This window comes from Cyprinus carpio, chromosome A13 (assembly GCF_018340385.1).
Source record: "Cyprinus carpio isolate SPL01 chromosome A13, ASM1834038v1, whole genome shotgun sequence".
NCBI classification, from domain to species: domain Eukaryota; kingdom Metazoa; phylum Chordata; class Actinopteri; order Cypriniformes; family Cyprinidae; genus Cyprinus; species Cyprinus carpio.
In genome coordinates this window covers 24,204,711-24,215,582 of record NC_056584.1, presented here as the reverse complement: position 1 = coordinate 24,215,582, position 10,872 = coordinate 24,204,711, and the positions used below count along the sequence as shown (strand labels likewise).

At 34.5% G+C, this 10,872-nt stretch overlaps 2 long non-coding RNA genes across 2 annotated transcripts; both read left to right on the top strand.

Annotated features, from left to right (window-relative positions):
- The first annotated feature begins 1,926 nt into the window (after positions 1-1,926).
- On the top strand, positions 1,927-3,914 carry LOC122147347. Its single transcript, XR_006161587.1, has 3 exons — positions 1,927-2,425; positions 2,524-2,599; positions 3,811-3,914. It is a non-coding gene; the product is annotated as an uncharacterized LOC122147347 (long non-coding RNA).
- Positions 3,915-7,599: 3,685 nt separating this feature from the next.
- Positions 7,600-10,292, top strand: LOC122147346. Its single transcript, XR_006161586.1, has 4 exons — positions 7,600-7,933; positions 8,279-8,351; positions 9,071-9,112; positions 9,603-10,292. It is a non-coding gene; the product is annotated as an uncharacterized LOC122147346 (long non-coding RNA).
- The last annotated feature ends 580 nt before the right edge of the window (positions 10,293-10,872 follow it).

The following is a 10,872-nucleotide window of genomic DNA, read 5'->3' as shown; positions in this document are numbered from 1 at the left end:
CAATTTCATCTATGTGTAAACTACAAAAGCGTGAACTTGTAAAAACTGTGATGTCACGCACATGCATATTATGTGTAGAGTTTCTTTACAAAGTGACGTTGCCAACTACTGGCCTGGCATGCATAATACAGCGATTTTAGTTGTTTTTGCAGATCTGTCTGGAAGGGGATCATTTTGACAACATTACCATCTGCAACACAAAACCTTTTAAAAATTAAAAGTAAAAACATTTCCACTTTTAGTACATTATTGTTGTGTAAACATACCCTTAGTTTGTATTTGATGATTTCGACTTATTTATTTTTTTGTCTTTCTACTTCAAAATTTCATGTTTATTCCAATGTGTTATTATTATTATTATTTTGTTTGTTTGTTTGTTTTTATTGGTTTTTGTTTTTGTTGTTGTTTGTTTGTTTTTTTGTAATTATTTAAAATATTTCTGAATGATATCTGTTTCAAAAGTAAATCCTTAAAATAATAATAATAATAATAATAATAATAATAATAATAATTATTATTATTATTATTATTATTATTATTATTATTATTTACTTTAAGTGAACAGTATGCACATTTATCAACTCCTGATTTTATTTTTATTTTTATTTTTTGATGATTATGATATAAATATGGATAAATTAAGAACTAAATGGTGATGTTTTCTGGCAGATACCTGCTTAAAAGTCATTTGCTATAAGCTACAGGTGCAGATCTAGTAGTGAGAACAATGAAACATTTTTGTGGAGGGTCTTTTGCAGATTTATTCATTTTTGCAGAGTCATTTATGTTAATTATTCTAATCCTCTTCGTTCATGTCATCTCAGTTTGTTTAACAAAAGCCCCTCAGGTCACACAGTCTTAATAATGGAGCATGTATTAGCTTCGTTAGCCTTCTGATAAACTGATATATACTTGCTCTCTCAGCACTCAATTTTCGAGGAAACACTTGACTGCTTCTTTATTTTGCTCACAGAGAGTCAGGCAGCAGCTCATTTCTGCCGAAGACTTCTGATGAATCCTCAGCGTGTTGGTCTGTACTCCACCGTAACCACCCTTGACTTTATCGCCCACATCCTCTCAGCTGTGCACTGATAAGGGTGATATGTACTTGGAATTGCGCGAGTTGCATTGTTGTCTCGATGGTAAAGTATCACTCAAAAAATGGACTCACTCTTAGAAGCTCCAAGTTGACAAATTGAACAAGTCTCTATTTGTCATTTCTCTGTATTTGTACATCCGGGCTTTAAAAGTTTCTTATCAATGTCTTTCTCTTTTTCCGTCCTTCCCAAGGTCAGTCGAAAGGACTAGCGTCCATCGCTGTGAGGAAACGAGCACCCACTGCAATATTAAATAAGAGCAATTAGGCACCTGAAGCTAATGCAAGCATGACACAATTACACAAATGAGGCGTTTGCACATTGGAAACCAGAAAGACACTCTCCCTTCTCCATTTATTCATCTGCTCAATGAATGAGAGTGCCGGGAAACAATAAAAAGGTGGAAAGGGAGATGGAACACAAGTGTGGAGGACTGTCCAGGGCTACTCTTTCATTTTAATTGGCACTAGAAAAAATGAGCAAGACTAAGTCTCGTACAGTGAGCTGAATCTCCAGCACTGAATACAGAAGAGCTTGAGGCTGGGTCAAGCTAACTTCTTCCAGACAATAGTCTCTTAAAGGAACAGTTCATCCAAAAATGAACATTCTGTCAATAATAACTCCATCATTGTCCTTGTGATGTATGCTGTTTTTATTTTTTTTTTTATTTATTTTTTTTTTTATCATTGTTATTTAACTGTTAACTTTTAAGAATCTTTTTTTTTTTTTTTTTTTTACTTTTTATACAAGAAATTATGTCAAGCTCCAAAATGAACAACAACAACAACAACAAAAAAGACAATAAAAGTAGACCATACTAATATGATAAGTCATATGGGCGTCATATGATAGCTTTGTGTGAGAAAAGGGTGAAATTTCAGACATATTTCACTGAAAATCTCAAATACTAAACGCATTATGTCACATGGCTCCCACTGAAGCAATTTGATTGGCTACCAATGACATCACTGTCAATTTAATAGGCGCATGTTTTGGGAGGAGCCTAATCATCCAGTCCTGTCAATCATTGCTACGAATGTATATAAGCAGCAGTCATTGCTCCGTTCCAGTGGCAATTCTTCCAGCATCTCTCCACCACCCCTTCTCCTCCTCTAATTCTTTCTCTTTTTTCTCCATACTGTTTCATTATAGGGTGGGTTCTTACTCTGAGCTCAAGCCAAGCCTCGGGTTTCGAGCCTCCTTCATGGAAAGCAAGCCAAGTTTATTTACCATTACCTGCCAGGATTGAATGGGCAGGTGAACTCGTGAAATGGATATCTGGACTGAAGAATAAGATTTGTGAACCTTAATGGAAGACAACATTTTCAGTGAATAATGGCTTATATTTCAATCTCTCCCTTACATCTATTCATTTTCCAGGCGCTTTTTTCCAAAATAATAAAACAAGTTTTCCAAAAAATCCTAGATATACAGGACATAATATGAGAAGCACCAACATGCTATAGTTGCTCAGAGGAGTACAAGCCAGTACAGGGATATAGGTGAGACAACACAATGCTCTTTTTACTAAACTATCAAATGGGTTCGGAAGACTATATATATATATACTGTGTGGTTGAAATGGTGTTTTGGACATTTGCTAAGCAATTGGTGATCTGGTTAGGGAGTTGCTAAGGTATTTTGGGTGGTTTCTAAGGGTGTTGCTATGAAGTTGCTAGGATGTTCTGGGTCTTCGCAAACTTGTTTGTTGGGTTTCTAGTGTTTTTCAGAGCTTGATAGACATGGCCACTATGACCTGTTATTGGAAAAGTGTTTCCTCAAATATTCTCAAAAAAATATCCTTTTTTTGTTCCAAAGGAAAACAATAACTGCATATGAGTTTGAAACAACAAGGTTGAGTAAATAATGGTAGCATTTCATTTGTGTGAACTCTTAAACTTATCCTTTATTCCTTTTAATAGGGCAGTGGAAAGCCCATCTATTTTCCTGAAGTGTCTGACATGTTCTGTGTATTCACAGCATGCAGCCCAATAAACCTTCTTTTCTGAATGCCAACCAATCAGGAGAAAACCGATCTGTTTTCTGATTTGAAGGCTGAGGCTGGGAAAATTGGCCTCAGTGTCTCATAGGCAGTTCAGACTGCTCCATTTAACAGCGAGGACCACTAGAGTCATGTTCAACAAACAAATCAAATGTTTATTCTGTTTGGAGTGTGGTCCAGTGAAGTGGCGGTGCCCTATTGAGACGGAGTGCTGGGTAATTGCATCTCTCAATGTTCTGTTTCTCTCTGAGGTTTGGAGTGAGTGATGAGATTGTCGACCGTGGTGTTTCCTGGTGTCGTTATTGTATTGACCTGTAGATAGATAAACGAGCAGGGGAAAGCCTTATTTGCTGTGTTGGTCATGTTTATTTTTTGTGTTTGGTTTCTTTTGCCATGGCAACTGGTCACAAGCTCCTTGTCAATTGCTCAATTACTACATCACATAGGTCCCTGGAGGCAGGAGAAATGCACATATCAATAGTGTTGAGTGCCTTGTAATAAAAAAAGTTAGTTTTTTTTTTTTTTTTTTTTTTTTTCTTCCTAGTGAACAAATTAACAAAGTCAGCTGTGAAGGGTTTTGTGAACCGGATTTTTAACCTGAAGTATCATGAGGATTAGTTAATCTGTATGTGTCATGCTATCATTTTTTTTTTTTAAGTCTTCCCATTCCCGTTCTGAATACTCATCATTTGTCCTATTTTCTCCTTTCAGAAACTGTCCAGAACACTGATGTCCACTTACAGAACTTATTTCTATGGATACAGTTTGTACTAAAAGGAATAGTAAGAACAGAAAAAAAATAAAAAAAAATGTGACCATTTATTCAGCTTCATGTTCTCAAGTATCATAAAAGTACACTAATGTTCTTTTTTCTTTCTCCTTTTATTCATCAAGCATATGTTAAATAATATAAAGGCAGCAAAGTCATTTATAATGATACAAAATATTACTATTTTAAATAAATTGTGTTCTTTTGAACTTTCTGTTCTAAGAATCCACAAAAATATTATAAAGTTTTCAACATTGATAGTAATAAAGCTTCTTGAACAGTAAATCACCATATAAGAATGATTTCTGAAGGATCATGTGACAATGAAGACTGTATAATAACGCTAAAAAGTCAGCTTTGCATCACAGGAATAAATAACATTTTAAAATATATTTAGGTAGAAAAGAGTTATTTAAAACTGTAATAATATTTCACATTATTACTGTTGTTTTACTATCCTTTTTGTTTTTCTGCCTGTTCCTCTTAAAGGTACTGTATGGCTTCAGAAGATTTAGACATTTTTTGTTTGTTTGTTTGGTTTTTTTTTGTTTTGTTTTTTTGTTTATTGGTATAAATCACAGTCCTGTTTTGTTATATGGAACATGATTCTATTTGTCCTTCCACAGAAGAATGTACGAAGGGTTTGAAACTACAAAATGGATTTTGTTGTACTGACCCAGACAGGACGCTGTCCTCATTCCTCTGACCTATAGAGACACGCTTGTCATAGCATGATCATTATGTGTCCAAGCATCTGCTTCCTTCACCAGAAAGGGAAATGTACACAGAGAAAGAGATTTCCAAACCAGTGTAGAAGCCCACTGGGTTTGATAGCCCACTTTATCACTGGCTGTTGGCAACGTCACCACATATTGTTTCCTGGAAAGAGAACAAGCACAGACATTGAATACACAGGCCTCCATCTGTGAACAAGGTCAACACCGATCTGGTAATAGTAGGATTAGACCCATCTAGTTTGGGTGATTTATTCTGCTGTTGCCCTTCCATATATACACACATTCAACATACTGTTGACATTATGTGTTTATTGACATTGTGGGTTTATATGTGGCAATGGCAAAACCAGATCCAGCACTGTTTGAGAGAGTTTTTATTGGAAAATCATGAAATATTACTTCATTTATGCCATAAAATCTTTGGTTCAATTATCCAATCTACTATTTCCAGGTTTAAGATGTATGAACTCCATGAAACTGTAAATACCGGTCGAAAGTTTGGAATAATTATGATGTTTTGAATGTTTTTGAAAAGTCTCTTTTGTTCAGCAAGCTTGCATTTTAAAAGTACATTTTCACAACATTTCTTATTGTCAATGTTGAAAACAGTTGCTTAATATTGTTGTGGAAATTGCAATACGCTATTATTTAAAAGTTTGTAGTAAGTAATATAGATTTTTTTTTAAAAGAGAAATATATATATATATTAATCTTTTATTCAGTAAGATAGATAAAGGAATAAATTATATTATAATTCATTATATTTTAATATAGAAAACAGATATTTTATATTATAATATTAATTTCACTTTTACTGTATTTTTTATCCAATAAATGCAGCCTTAAGAAACATACTGTAAGAGAATTATTTTGCAAACATCAAAAAAATCTCAATTATTCCAAATTTTTGACCGGTAATGTATATAGTTGAAATATAGCTGTGCTGTGCCACCTGTACTCCTCTAAGAGGGGTCATCTAAACTATTTAATCTTGTTCCTGGGTCATGCTGACTTCATTTAAGGGATCCAAAGGTACACATCTCAGGCTTTGGGTGTTAAGATGTAGTTTTCCAAACCTGTGGTGCTCTGCGTCAAATTTGATTTGTGATGACAAACTTTTTTTTAGCTTGTTTTCAATTAAAGGCTGTCTCAGGTCATGCAGTGTAACAAGGTTAAAAGGAGGCCGGCTCACTCTGATGCATCGACCACCTTTAAAGTCTTAATAATTTGGCAAGAAATGGCCTTTGGTTCCACTCAGGCAATGGAAAATCAGTCTGTCTTGTTGCAAGTGTTCCACCTGCACAACACCGACCTTGGTGAGAAAAGACCCACAATTAATCATTTTATCGTATTTATTTGGGGAAAAGCAGGCAAAGTAATGACTGCGTGTTTAAATTGGTATATGATCCCCCTGGATACGTGGTCTAATATCATCCAAGCATTTAAAAACTAATCAAGAAGCACTCAGCCCATCTCAGACCCAGTCAATTAATGTTAAACAGCCAATGTGTTAACGGCTAATTGATTCCAGCCTTGGTTAGTAAGAGAGGCCAAAAGAGAACATAAGGCAATGAACACTGTGCTCACGCCATCCTTTCAGGAACCTTAGAGTATTGAGTTGCCTTACTTTTGATATGCTGCAAAACATCTGATGCTTATTCAAGCTTGTTCTGGCCAAGTGCCACCCATTTAAAGTGTTTTTCTTCAACTGGCTGAACTGAATCTGGCTTTTTTAATTAACTTTTAATAACTTAACTTTAAAATTATTTTCATCAAGCAAATGATGAACTTAGCTAGCTGCCTAATAGTAGTATGATACTGTCACATGACCTCGTCAACATGGTATTGAGTTATCACTGAGATAAACATGAGAATTTTAGATATTTAATCCATTTTTGTGTAAAAGTGTTTGGTAGTGTATGCTACCATTAAGAAGTTTTTTTTTTTTGAAAGAAGTCAAGGCTGCATTTGTATGTTCAAAAATACAGTTAAAATGGTAATACTGTGAAATATTATTACAATTTCAAATATCTGTTTTCTATTTGAATATATTTTAAAATTTAATTTATTCCTGTAATGCAAAGCTGAATTTTCAGCATTGTTACTCTTCAGTGTCACATGATCCTTCAGAAATCATTCTAATATGCTGATTTTCTAAAAAAAAAAAAAATACATTTTGCATTATAATCACTATTGAAACCAGTTGTCTGCTTAATATTTTTGTAGAAGCTGTTTTTTCCCCACCAGGATTATTTGATGAATTCAAAGTTCAAAAGAACAGGATTCACTGAAAATCATTTTTACCATTATAAATATCTGTACTGTCACATTTGATCAGTTTAATGCAAATAAAAGTATTGATTTATTAAATTCTCTTTATTACATTATGTGTTTATAATGGGTCATTTTGTGCCATGGAGGCCAGGTAAATTTATTTCTTCAGTTATATTTTCCAGTAATTATAATTCCTTAATTTGGCATTCGTTTATGTCATTATATATTTGGGGTCATTGAGATTTATCATTATTTAAAAAAAAAAAAAAATTCAATAAATTGATGCTTTTATAAACCAAGGATGCATTAAATGTATCAAAAGTAACAGTAAAAACACCGCATTAAAAACATATTAATTATGCTTTTTTTTTTTTTTCTATTTTTACTAACACACCGATTTCAGAGTGGTGTGGATTACTTGTGTATTATTGTGATGTTTTTAGCAAATCTGCATACGAGTAATGATGTTGAAAATTCAGCTTTGTGTCACAGGAATAAATTATATTTTAAATGATATTATAATAAAAACATGCTATTTAAAATTGTAATAATATTTTACAATATAACAATTTTTTATGTATTTTTGATCAAATAAATACAGCCATGGTGTCTGTTAGCAATTACACAAAACTGAGGAGTTATGTTATTAAATATTAAAATGATTAAATAACAAACATTTAAGCATTTAGCTAACAATGCCAAGGTTAAATTCCCAGGGAATGCAAAAAGTGTCAAATGTACACCTTGAAAGAAGCGCAAGTCACTTTGAATTAAAAACATCTGCAATATTCATAAATGTAGATTAAATACATTGATAGCAATGGTGATTTAAAAAGTCAATCTATCATTCAAGCTAAAGTGTCTAACAGGTTTTTTTTTTCTTTTCTTTTTTTTTTTCAGAGGCAAAGTGAGGACACACGCCACATCCAGCGTTGCAACTTTTCATTAGTTTAACTTAAGATAACTCACTTGATAAGAAATTCAAATGAAGTCATTAAAAGTCTCCTCTGGGTTCAGACCAACAAAGGTCTCATTTGTTTCTTATCCTCTCTTAGTAAGTCTGCCTCTCTCTTTTTAAGCAGACTCAGTTTTGAATACCAGACATTTGTTGTTGCTGGCATCTCATACCTATTAATCACAGCTGCTTATCTTGTCATGCCCGTACAAAATAGTTGTTTCATGTTTCTGAATTATCTCCTGCAACATTACTGACAGTATCCCTGGCAGGATTCAAGAAGGGGCTATGGAGGCTATTATATGCAGATATCTTGATACAGAGAGCTGTACATTTATGGGAATTCATTAAAAGGAGATGCAGCATTGGAAAGTAGATCGTAAAATCCAGGCTGTTGAGCTGGAGCTCGCTGTAACCTTGTTTATGCTGCCATTTCTCTTCCAGACCCATTCTAAGAACAGAACAAATCCTTGTGACAAGAATGCCATTGCCCTGGATCTGGATCTGGAAAACCTGGGTAAGTGGGCACATTTTCTCTCTGCACATCTGCCCTACTGGCTTCAGAAATATATACACACTGCCCGTCTAAAAAAAAAAAGTCACACACTTCATTGGACTGCCTTTAGCTTTGATTATGGCACGCATTCGCTGTGGCATCATTTCGATATGCTTCTGCAATGTCACAACATTTATTCCCGTCCAGAGTTGCACTAATTTTTTTCCAGAATCTTGTATTGATGATGGGTTAGTCTTCTCCAGCACATCCCAAAGATTCTCATTGGGGTAAAGGTCTGACTCTGGACTCTGTGGTGGCCAGTCCATGTGTGAAAATGATGTTGCATGCTCACTGAATCACTCTTTCACAATTTGAGCCTGATGAATGCTGGCATTGTCATCTTGGAATGTGAAAATAATATATCACATTCCCCAGTATCAATAAAAACTCAACAGAACACAGATCTGGACTTTTCAGTACAAGTTCCATGTGTGCTAAGCACTTACAAACCAGTTAGAACCAGATAAATGGAGCCCACCTTAAAATACAAGTGCTCTATCCATAATATCAATTTCTACAGTGAAAATCCGGAGGAAAAAAATGTGCACAGATCAAGCAGTGTTTGTGAAGTAAAAATAGTACAAAATTTTGGATTGGACTTTGATGTGAGAGGATAATAGGGAATGGATTTGATGTTGTTGTTTGGATTACTTGTGAATTATTGTGATGTTTTTTATCAGATGTTTGGACTCTCATTCTGACAGCACCCATTGGATCCATTGGTGAGCAAGTGATGTAATTCTAAATTTCTTTAAATCTGTCCCCATGAGGAAACACACTAAACTGCATATTGAATGGCCTGAGGGTGGGTACATTTTCTACTAATTTTCATTTTGGGGGAAACTTTTCCTTTAATGTAAGTCTGGGAAAATGTCTTGGGTGTTGATTTGATGTTGTTTCAGGTTACATTAAAGCTATATAAACAACTTTTTACAGAAATAAATTGACAAAGTCATATCATACTGCTGGGTGAGAGAGAAAACGTCCTCATGGTTAGTTTAATTGCATTGCAAGATTCTCTGGATTTGATTTGCAATCTTTGCATTATGCTTGCAACATACTGAAGCAAACATTCACAGCCTAGCCAGTATTCACAATCATATGACGCTCACATCACATTTAATGTGATGTATTTCTGACTGAAACTGAATTTTCAGAGAAATATAATGACTTGATTTTATCCATGGTGTGTTGATTGGATTGTGAAAACAGGGCTGTGATATTATTGGTCCTCTCCATCAGTGGCTGTCACACTCTCTGTCCTCCCTATTGGACCGGCACTATCTGGAGGATTGCACAGAGCTGGAAAACAATAAATGAGTGTCTATCATCTTGAGATGATAAGCATCTGGTGCTAGAGGTAATAATGAGATGATCTGGGGCCTTCAGGCACTTGGCAGAATTTCACCCAAAAGTATATGAGCACACAGACGGCAGATTCTGATTTTGCACAAAGGGTTTATAAAAACAGCACATATGCTAGAACCAGTATCCAGCATTAGACTTTGAATGTAAACCCTTCTCCTCCCCAAAATGACAATTTTTTATTATTCATGACCTCATCTGAAATTATTTGTTGCCAAAACACTATTCTTTTGTTTGTTTTTACTTTTACACAGCAATCAACCCTGTCTATTATTAGTTTTAGTTGTTCTGCCAAGTGCAATGTGAGAGGTGATATATTATGTGTGCATTGTTGTGTTTTCATAAATATTATGCATCTCGGTTTCAATGAGTTATCTTTTCGGACAGTGTGGATTTTGTGAATCACATCAAGCTCTTTTATTTCTGTGGTTTCTGTGAGTCTTATAAAAAGTCCTAATTCAGCTGTTCCACCAATTTAGGCCAACAAATATCTTAAATCGGAGTAAAAAGCCAAAAATTCATAAAGTCATAGAATTTCCGCAGTATTTTTGCACAAATACAAATATTTCAGCTTCCTTAAAGCAAGATGTATTTACTTGAGGTCTTGAGGTCTTGAGGTCCTGTATTCTGAACAATTTAGTGGAAAACAATGTAAAAATACTGAGAAAGATCACCAAAATGTCTTAAATTGACCTTCATAAAACTCTAAAACTCTAGATTTCTGAAGGATGAACACATGAGCTTGATTCCTCCTTGATTCCTCCTATATCTCAGCAAGAAGAGGACAGGGAATTCTGATACCGAACCTGGAAACTGAGATATTCTAATGAGTCTTGGCTGCTGATGTTTTTACTCGTCAGATTTTTTGCCCTCAACAGTTAATTAGTTTCACATTTAATGAAGTTTTAATTAGTTTTTCGAAGCCACAAAATGATTCAGCCACAGATTTCTTCTTATTTATAAAGACAGTTACAAATGAGTTAACGTGTACTAGAAATATGAGATTATGGCACCCCTGCTGTGGTCAGTCTAATAGTTCACTCCGCTTAATCACTGACTTCCCTTCACTTAAGGGAAGAGTACTACAGTTCTGAAGTGTCGTTAAATCATGTACATT